Genomic DNA, 10966 nt, shown 5'->3' with positions numbered 1-10966 from the left:
TGCCAAAATACTTTGGGTTACCCGTGTTTTAGGATTTCCCCTTGGCGCCCAGGTAGGTGCACCCACACTTGTGAGGTACCGTTTTCATCAGGACACCTCTGGAAATACAGGACGGTAGGCCATGTGTTGTTGGCGGCGTGTTTTGGTGGGTGAGCCGAGTGAAATGTGCAGAAAATGCATTTTATTTTGCCACATTTCCGACTTTGCTGGGGTTTCTGGGTGATAAATTCTGGGTCAATTTGCACAAGTCACACCTCTGCGGATTCCCACGGGTGTCCTCTTTTCGTAAATGCATGGGGTTCCCTGTGTTCCTTGGTAGCTTGCACACCCTAGGCCCAAATCTGTAGGGTGTGCGCATGAGCAGAATTCCTGAAATGATGCTGTGCTGAAATATTTTGGGTTAACCGTGTTATAAGATTTCCCCTTGCTGCCCAGGTAGCTGCAACCACACATGTGAGGTACCATTTTCTTCGGTCCACCTGAGGGAATGTGGAAAAGTAGGCCATGTGTTGTGGGCATGTTTTGGTGGGTGAGCTGAGTTAAATGTGGGTAAAATGTTTTTTTTTTGTCACATTTCAGACTTTGCTGGGGTTTCTGGGTAATACATTCTGGGCCGATTTGTGCAAGTCAGACCTCTGCGGATTTCCACGGGTGTCCTCTTTTCAGAAATGCAAGGGGTTCACTATTTTCCTTGATGGCTTGGACACCCTAGGCCCAAATCTGTAGGGTGTGCGCATGAGCAGAATTCCTGAAATGATGCTGTGCCGAAAGACTTGGGGTTACCCGTTTTTAGGCTTTCCCCTTGGCGTCCATGTAGGTGCACCCACACATGTGAGGTACCGTTTTCATCAGGACACCTCTGGAAATACGGGACGGTAGGCCATGTGTTGTTGGCGGCGTGTTTCGGTGGGTGAGCCGAGTGAAATGTGTGGAAAATGCATTTTTTTCACCACTTTTCAGACTTTGATGGGGTTTCTGGGTAATACATTCTGGGCCGATTTGCACAAGTCAGACCTCTGCAGATTCGCATGAGTGTCCTCTTTATGGAAATGCATGGGGTTCCCTGTTTTCCTTGGTGGCTTGGACACCCTAGGCCCAAATCTGTAGGGTGTGCGCATGAGCAGAATTCCTGAAATGATGCTGTGCTAAAATACTTTGGGTTACCCGTGTTTTATGATTTCCACTTGGCGCCCAGGTAATCTGGAAATACAGGACGGTAGGCCATGTGTTGTTTGCGACATGTTTCGGTGGGTGACCCGAGTGAAATATGTGGAAAATGCATTTTTTTCTCCACATTTCAGACTTTGCTGGGGTTTCTGGGTAATACATTCTGGGCCAATTTGCACAAGTTAGACCTCTGAGGATTCGCACGAGTGTCCTCTTTATGGAAATGCATGGGGTTCCCTGTTTTCCTTGGTGGCTTTGACACGCTAGGCCCAAATCTGTAGGGTGTGCGTATGAGCAGAATTCCTGAAATGATGCTGTGCTGAAAGACTTGGGGTTACCCCTTGGTGTCTAGGTAGGTGCACCCACACATGTGAGGTACCGTTTTCATCGGGACACCTGTGGGAACATGGGACAGTAGGCCATGTGTTGTTGGCCACGTGTTTCAGAGGGTGAGCCGAGTAAAATGTGTGGAAAATGCGGGAGTTTTTTGCCTAATTTTGGAATTTGCGAGGGATTATGGGTAATAAATTCTGGGCCAATCTGCACAATTCAGAGCTCTGAGGATTCCCAAGGGTGTCCGCTTTTTGGAAATGCATGGGGTTTTCTGTTCTCCCTGGTGGCTTGGACACCCTAGGCGAAAATCTGTAGGATGTGCACATGAGCTGAATTCCTGAAATGATGCTGTGCCAAAAGACTTTGGGTTACTCGTGTTTTAGGCTTTCCCCTGGGTGCCCAGGTAGGTGCACCCACACATGTGAGGTACCGTTTCCATCGGTGCACCTGTGGGAATGTGGAACAGTAGGCCATGTGTTGTTGGCGGCATGTTTTGGTGGTTGAGCCGAGTGAAATGAGCGAAAAAGGGTTTTTTTGTGCAACATTTCAGACTTCGATGGGGTTTCTGGATAATAAATTCTTGGCCGATTTGCTCACGAAAGACCTCTGTGATTTGCCATGGGTGTCCTCTTTTCAGAAATGCATGGGGTTCCCTGTTTTCCTTGGTGGCTTGGACACCCTAGGCCCAAATCTGTAGGGTATGCGCATGAACAGAATTCCTGAAATGATGCTGTGGTGAAAGACTTTGGGTTACCCCTGTTTTAGGCTTTCCCCTTGGTGCCCAGGTAGGTGCACCCACACATGTGAGGTACTGTTTTCATCAGGACACCTGTTGAAATGCGGGACGGTACGCCATGTGTTGTTGGCGGCGTGTTTCAGTGGGTGAGCCGAGTGAAATGTGCAGTAAATGCATTTTTTTTGCCACATTCCCGACTTTGCTGTGGTTTCTGGGTAATAAATCCTGGGCCAATTTGCATAAGTCACACCTCTGCAGATTCCCACGGGTGTCCTCTTTTCGGAAATGCATGGGGTTCCCTGTGTTCCTTGGTAGCTTGGACACCCTAGGCCCAAATCTGTAGGGTGTGCGCATGAGCAGAATTCCTGAAATTATGCTGTGCTGAAATACTTTGGGTTACCCGTGTTATAGGATTTCCCCTTGCCGCCCAGGTAGGTGCAACCACACATGTGAGGTACCATTTTCATCGGTCCACCTGTGGGAATGTGGAACGGTAGGCCATGTGTTGTTTTGGGCATGTTTTGGTGGGTGAACTGAGTGAAATGTGGGTAAAAAAATGTGTTTTTTGTCACATTTCAGACTTTGCTGGGGTTTCTGGGTAATAAATTCTGGGCCGATTTGTGCAAGTCAGACCTCTGCGGATTCCCACGGGTGTCCTCTTTTCAGAAATGCAAGGGGTTTACTGTTTTCCTAGTTGGCTTGGACACCCTAGGCCCAAATCTGTAGGGTGTGCGCATGAGCAGAATTCCTGAAATGATGCTGTGCCAAAATACTTTGGGTTACCCGTGTTTTAGGATTTCCCCTTGGCGCCCAGGTAGGTGCACCCACACTTGTGAGGTACCGTTTTCATCAGGACACCTCTGGAAATACAGGACGGTAGCCCATGTTTTGTTGGCCGCGTGTTTCGGTGGGTGAGCCGAGTGAAATGTGCAGAAAATGCATTTCTTTTTGCCACATTTCCGTCTTTGCTGGGGTTTCTGGGTGATAAATTCTGGGCCAATTTGCACAAGTCACACCTCTGCGGATTCCCACCGGTGTCCTCTTTTCGTAAATGCATAGGGTTCCCTGTGTTCCTTGGTAGCTTGGACACCCTACGCCCAAATCTGTAGGGTGTGCGCATGAGCAGAATTCCTGAAATGATGCGGTGCTGCAATACTTTGGGTTACTCGTGTTATAGGATTTCCCCTTGCCGCCCATGTAGGTGCAACCACACATGTGAGGTACCATTTTCATCGGTCCACCTGAGGGAATGAGGAAAGGTAGGCCATGTGTTGTTGTGGGCATGTTTTGGTGGGTGAGCTGAGTTAAATGTTCGCAAAATGTTTTTTTTTGGTCACATTTCAGACTTTGCTGGGGTTTCTGGGTAATACATTCTGGGCCGATTTGTGCAAGTCAGACCTCTGCAGATTCCCTCGGGTGTCCTCTTTTCAGAAATGCAAGGGGTTCACTGTTTTCCTTGTTGGCTTGGACACCCTAGGCCCAAATCTGTAGGGTGTGCGCATGAGCAGAATTCCTGAAATGATGCTGTGCCAAAATACTTTGGGTTACCCGTGTTTTAGGATTTCCCCTTGGCGCCCAGTTAGTTGCACCCACACTTGTGAGGTACCGTTTTCATCAGGACACCTCTGGAAATACAGGACAGTAGGCCATGTGTTGTTGGCCGCGTGTTTCGGTGGGTGAGCCGAGTGAAATGTGCAGAAAATGCATTTTTTTTGCCACATTTCCGACTTTGCTGGAGTTTCTGGGTGATAAATTCTGGGCCAATTTGCACAAGTCACACCTCTGTGGATTCCCACGGGTGTCCTCTTTTCGTAAATGCATGGGGTTCCCTGTGTTCCTTGGTAGCTTGGACTCCCTAGGCCCAAATCTGAAGGGTGTGCGCATGAGCAGATTTCCTGAAATTATGCTGTGCTGAAATACTTTGGGTTACCCGTGTTATAGGATTTCCTCTTGCCGCCAAGGTAGGTGCAACCACACATGTGAGGTACCATTTTCATCGGTCCACCTGTGGGAATGTGGAAAGGTAGGCCATGTGTTGTTTTGGGCATGTTTTGGTGGGTGAGCTGAGTGAAATGTGGGTAAAAAAATTGTTTTTTCTCACATTTCAGACTTTTCTGGGGGTTCTGGGTAATAAATACTGGGCCGATTTGTGCAAGTCAGACCACTGCGGAATCCCACAGGTGTCCTCTTTTCAGAAATGCAAGGGGTTCACTGTTTTCCTTGTTGGCTTGGACACCCTAGGCCCAAATCTGTAGGGTGTGCGCATGAGCAGAATTCCTGAAATGATGATGTGCCGAAAGACTTGGGGTTACCCGTGTTTTAGGCTTTCCCCCTGGCGTCCATGTAGGTGCACCCACACATGTGAGGTACGGTTTTCATCAGGACACCTCTGGAAATGCGGGACGGTAGGCCATGTGTTGTTGGCAGCGTGTTTCGGGTGGGTGAGCCGAGTGAAATGTGTGGAAAATGCATTTTTTTGCCACATTTCAGACTTTGCTGGGGTTTCTGGGTAATACATTCTAGGCCGATTTGCACAAGTCAGACCTCTCCAAATTTGCACGAGTGTCCTCTTTATGGTAATGCATGGGGTTCCCTGTTTTCCTTGGTGGCTGGGAAACCCTAGGCCCAAATCTGTAGGGTGTGCTCATGAGCAGAATTCCTGAAATGATGCTGTGCCAAAATACTTTGGGTTACCCATGTTTTAGGATTTCCCCTTGGCGCCCAGGTAGGTGCACCCACACTTGTGAGGTACCGTTTTCATCAGGACACCTCTGGAAATACAGGATGGTAGGCCATGTGTTGTTGGCAGCGTGTTTTGGTGGGTGAGCCGAGTGAAATGTGCAGAAAATGCATTTATTTTGCCACATTTCCGACTTTGCTGGGGTATCTGGGTGATAAATTCTGGGTCAATTTGCACAATTCACACCTCTGCGGATTCCCACGGGTGTCCTCTTTTCGTAAATGCATGGGGTTCCCTGTGTTCCTTGGTAGCTTGGACACATTAGGCCCAAATCTGTAGGGTGTGCGCATGAGCAGAATTCCTGAAATGATGCTGTGCTGAAATACTTTGGGTTACCCGTGTTATAAGATTTCCCCTTGCCGCCCAGGTAGGTGCAACCACACATGTGAGGTACCATTTTCATTGGTCCACCTGAGGGAATGTGGAAAAGTAGGCCATTTGTTGTGGGCATGTTTTGGTGGGTGAGCTGAGTTAAATGTGGGTAAAATGTTTTTTTTTTTTGTCACATTTCAGACTTTGCTGGGGTTTCTGGGTAATACATTCTGGGCCGATTTGTGCAAGTCAAACCTCTGCGGATTTCCACGGGTGTCCTCTTTTCAGAAATGCAAGGGGTTCACTGTTTTCCTTGATGGCTTGGACACCCTAGGCCCACATCTGTAGGGTGTGCGCATGAGCAGAATTCCTGAAATGATGTTGTGCCGAAAGACTTGGGGTTACCCGTTTTTAGGCTTTCCCCTTGGCGTACATGTAGGTGCACCCACACATGTGAGGTACCGTTTTCATCAGGACACCTCTGGAAATACGGGACGGTAGGCCATGTGTTGTTGGTGGCGTGTTTCGGTGGGTGAGCCGAGTGAAATGTGTGGAAAATGCATTTTTTTAACCACTTTTCAGACTTTGCTGAGGTTTCTGGGTAATACATTCTGGGCCGATTTGCACAAGTCAGACCTCTGCAGTTTTGCATGAGTGTCCTCTTTATGGAAATGCATGGGGTTCCCTGTTTTCCTTGGTGGCTTGGACACCCTAGGCCCAAATCTGTAGGGTGTGCACATGAGCAGAATTCCTGAAATGATGCTGGGCTGCAATACTTTGGGTTACCCGTGTTATAGGATTTCCCCTTGCCGCCCAGGTAGGTGCAACCACACATGTGAGGTACCATTTTCATCGGTCCACCTGAGGGAATGTGGAAAGGTAGGCCATGTGTTGTTGTGGGCATGTTTTGGTGGGTGAGCTGAGTTAAATGTTCGTAAAATGTTTTTTTTGTCACATTTCAGACTTTTCTGGGGTTTCTGGGTTATACATTCTGGGCCGATTTGTGCAAGTCAGACCTCTGCGGATTCCCACTGGTGTCCTCTTTTCGTAAATGCATGGGGTTCCCTGTGTTCCTTGGTAGCTTGGACACCCTAGGCCCAAATCTGTAGGGTGTGCGCATGAGCAGAATTCCTGAAATTATGCTGTGCTGAAATACTTTGGGTTACCCGTGTTATAGGATTTCACCTTGCCGCCCAGGTAGGTGCAACCACACATGTGAGGTACCTTTTTCATCGGTCCACCTGTGGGAATTTGGAAAGGTAGGCCATGTGTTGTTTTGGGCATGTTTTGGTGGGTGAGCTGAGTAAAATGTGGGTAAAAAATTCTTTTTTTCTCACATTTCAGACTTTGCTGGGGTTTCTGGGTAATAAATTCTGGGCCGATTTCTGCAAGTCAGACCTCTGCGGATTCCCACGGGTGTCCTCTTTTCAGAAATGCAAGGGGTTCACTGTTTTCCTTGTTGGCTTGGACACCCTAGGCCCAAATCTGTAGGGTGTGCGCATGAGCAGAATTCCTGAAATGATGCTATGCCAACATTTTTTGGATTACCCGTGTTTTAGGATTTCCCCTTGGCGCCCAGGTAGGTGCACCCACACTTGTGAGGTACCGTTTTCATCAGGACACCTCTGAAAATACAGGACAGTAGGCCATGTGTTGTTGGCCATGTGTTTCGGTGGGTGAGCCGAGTGAAATGTGCAGAAAATGCATTTTTTTTGCCACATTTCCGACTTTGCTGGGGTTTCTGGGTGATAAATTCTGGACCAATTTGCACAAGTCACACCTCTGCGGATTCCTACGGGTGTCCTCTTTTTGTAAATGCATGGGGTTCCCTGTGTTCCTTGGTAGCTTGGACACCCTAGGCCCAAATCGGTAGGGTGTGCGCATGAGCAGAATTCCTGAAATGATGCTTTGCTGAAATACTTTGGGTTACCCGTGTTATAGGATTTCCCCTTGCCGCCCAGGTAGGTGCAACCACACATGTGAGGTACCATTTTCATCGGTCCACCTGAGGGAATGTGGAAAGGTAGGCCATGTGTTGTTGTGGGCATGTTTTGGTGGGTGAGCTGAGTTAAATGTTTGTAAAATGTTTTTTTTTGGTCACATTTCAGACTTTGCTGGGGTTTCTGGGTAATACATTCTGGGCCGATTTGTGCAAGTCAGACCTCTGCAGATTTCCACGGGTGTCCTCTTTTCAGAAATGCAAGGAGTTCACTGTTTTCCTTGTTGGCTTGGACACCCTAGGCCCAAATCTGTAGAGTGTGCGCATGAGCAGAATTCCTGAAATGATGCTGTGCCGAAAGACTTGGGGTTACCCGTTTTTAGGCTTTCCCCTTGGCGTCCGTGTAGGTGCTCCCACACATGTGAGGTATCGTTTTCATCAGGACACCTCTGGAAATACGGTAGGCCATGTGTTGTTGGCGGCGTGTTTCGGTGGGTGTGCCGAGTGAAGTGTGCGGAAAATGCATTTTTTTCGCCACTTTTCAGACTTTGCTGGGGTTTCTGGGTAATACATTCTGGGCCGATTTACACAAGTCAGACCTCTCCAGATTCGCACGAGTGTCCTCTTTATGGAAATGCATGGGGTTCCCTGTCTTCCTTGGTGGCTTGGACACCCTAGGCCCAAATCTGTAGGGTGTGGGCATGAGCAAGATTTCCTGAAATTATGCGGTGCCAAAATACTTTGGGTTACCCCTTGGCGCCCAGGTAGGTGCACCCACACATGTGAGGTACCGTTTTCATCGGGACACCTGTGGAAACATGGGACGGTAGGCCATGTGTTGTTGGCCACGTGTTTCGGAGGGTGAGCCGAGTAAAATGTGTGGAAAATGGGGGAGTTTTTTGCCTAATTTCGGAATTTGCGAGGGATTATGGGTAATAAATTCTGGGCCAATCTGCACAATTCAGACCTCTGCGGATTCCCACGGGTGTCCGCTTTTTGGAAATGCATGGGGTTTCCTGTTCTCCCTGGTGGCTTGGACACCCTAGGCGAAAATCTGTAGGGTGTGCACATGAGCTATATTCCTGAAATGATGCTGTGCCAAAAGACTTTGGGTTACTCGTGTTTTAGGCTTTCCATCGGTGCACCTGTGGGAACGTGGAACGGTGGGCCATGCGTTGTTGGAGGCATGTTTTGGTGGGTGAGCCGAGTGAAATGTGCGGAAAATGGGTTTGTTTTTGGCACATTTCAGCTTTGCTGGGGTTTCTGGGTAATACATTCTGGGCCGATTTGTGCACGTCACACCTCTGCGGATTCCCACGGGTGTCCTCTTCTCAGAAATGCATGGGGTTCCCTGTTTTACATGGTGGCTTGGACACCCTATGCCCATATCTGTAGGGTGTGCTCGTCTGGAAAAATCGTGAAATTCAGATGTCGGGTAAGACTTGGGGTTAGGGGTGTGTTTGGCTTTTCGCTTGGCACCCAGGTAGGTTCACCAACACATGTGAGGTACCATTTTCATTGGTACATGTGTGGGAACGCGGGAAGGTATGACATGTGCTTTGTTTGTGTGGTTTACATAGCTTTTTGACCCATTTGCTGGTGCCCATTGTCACACATCCCTTTCATTTCCCAAATGTGCCCTTCATTTAGTCGCTGCTTTAGGCACCACACACTTTTGTAACCTGCACAAGTCACCTACCCTTGAAAAGGTATGCCTGTGCTCTTTCAAAAAATGTATGCTTGCCATTCCTCGCCACATTAGTTTTCCTGATTTACACATGCTAAATACATCTGTTCAGGCCATAAGCATAAAGCTCCTGTGTACCATGGCTCAGTGTTTGGCTTGTGGTATTGCTTGTTTTGTGAAACACTACAAAAAATGTGTGCTTTCCTAACTGCAAGGGTCGGGGGAATGTAGCGGAACACCCAAAAGGTGGGGCAGGACCCCAATAGATGGGGCAGTAGGATTTGGGCACCCTGGGGGCAGATAGCCACATTAATGGGCCCATCTGCACCAAGCAAAGTTGGGTAAACAAAAAAAAATATACAAAATCACAGGCTGCTTTTTAGGGGGGGCTGAGGGCCACCCTAAATTGGCAGCGCATGATGTACCGCAACGGGGGCTGGCCCTCAACCCCCCCACCCCAAATGGAGGGCCCCACCTCATGCAACCCTCCCTGGGGGCAGATAGGGGGGGCCTCACCTCATGCATCCCTCCCTGGGGTCAGATGCCGCTTCCTAGGAGCAGATATCTGGAATCCACAGAGGTCTGCCTTGCGCAAATTGCCCCAGTTTTTATAAGCCACAATCCCCGACAAAGTGTGATATTTGGTGGGGAAAAAACACAATGTTCACTTTGTCTGGGGTTCTGGGTAATAAATTCTGGCCAGCTTCGCGCACATCAGACCTCTGTGCTTTCCCACGGGTGTCCTCTTTTGGGAAATTCATGGGGTTCCCTGTTTTCCTTGCTGGCTTGGACACCCTAGGCCCAAATCTGTAGGTTGCCCACATGAACAAATTGTGCTGTGGCGAAAGGCTTGGGGTTACCAGCGGGTTACCCTTTTCCTTTTGCGCCCCCGGTAGGTGCACCCACACATGCGAGGTACCTTTTTCGACGGGACACCTGTGGGAACACGAGAAGGTATGACATCTGCTGTTGGCGACGTGTTTCGCTGAGTGGACACAGGGAAATGTCTCTGAAATTGGCCGGAAATGAAGACAATTCTCAGACATTTCGCTCTGGCCACCCACCGAAACACACCGCCAACAAGACGTGGCATACCTTCCTGTGTCCCCACATGTGTCCCGATGAAAACGGTACCTCACATGTGTGGGTGCACCTACCGGGGGTGCAAAAGGAAAAGGGTAACCGACTGGGAACCCCAAGCCATTCGCCACTGCCCATTTTGTTCATGTGGGCAACCTACAGATTTGGGCCTAGGGTGTCGCAGCCAGCAAGGGAAACAGGGAACCCCATGCATTTCCCAAAAGAGGACACCCGTGGGAATCCACAGAGGTCTGACTTACGCAAATCGGCCCAGAATGTAATACCCAGAACCACCAGCAAAGACCCACATGGGAGAAGGGTGCCCAAGGCAAGGGATATTACTGCCGACTTTGCTGGAGCCCTGATTGCCCTGCGTTACAGCTTCTCCCCACCAAGGAGTTTCGGCAGTGTGCCAATACCTCCCCGAAGGGAAAAGCTGTAATGCAGCCCAGCCGCAACTCCAGGACAGTTGGAGGTGATCTGCCCAGACGGGCCATTCCCACCCACACCACCAACAATCCAGCCCCAGTCTCACCCACCCCACTGACAGTGGGCCCTAACCATAGAATAATAAAAAACAGTACTCACATAACGTTGCAGCTGCTCGGGTAGAAAAAGCTGTAAACAAAACAAAGAACATGTGTTACCTACGGTCACACCAGCAAAATGTAGCCCTCCCCGGGGGCAGATAGGGGGGGGTTGTCCTGCACTCCTCCCTGGGCTCAGGCGTCCGTTCCTAGGAGCAGATATCTGGTCCCAGGAAGGGCTGCATGACTTTGCACCCACTCCATTGTGGGTGGGGGGGAGGGGGTCAACGCCCCATCCCATTAGAAAATTCCCTGACCCTTTGGGGTGCCCCACCGCCCCCCCCTAAAAAGCGTTCCACCATTTTCATTTTTTTCCTTTGGTAACCCAACTCCCCTTGGTGCAGAGGGTCACATTGGTGTGCCTATCTGGCACCGGGGGGCCCTC

The sequence above is a fragment of the Ambystoma mexicanum genome, chromosome 6q, assembly GCF_040938575.1.
Source record: "Ambystoma mexicanum isolate Mex_15411 chromosome 6q, UKY_AmexF1_1, whole genome shotgun sequence".
Lineage (NCBI taxonomy): Eukaryota > Metazoa > Chordata > Amphibia > Caudata > Ambystomatidae > Ambystoma > Ambystoma mexicanum.
Note: the sequence above shows the minus strand (reverse complement) of the source record.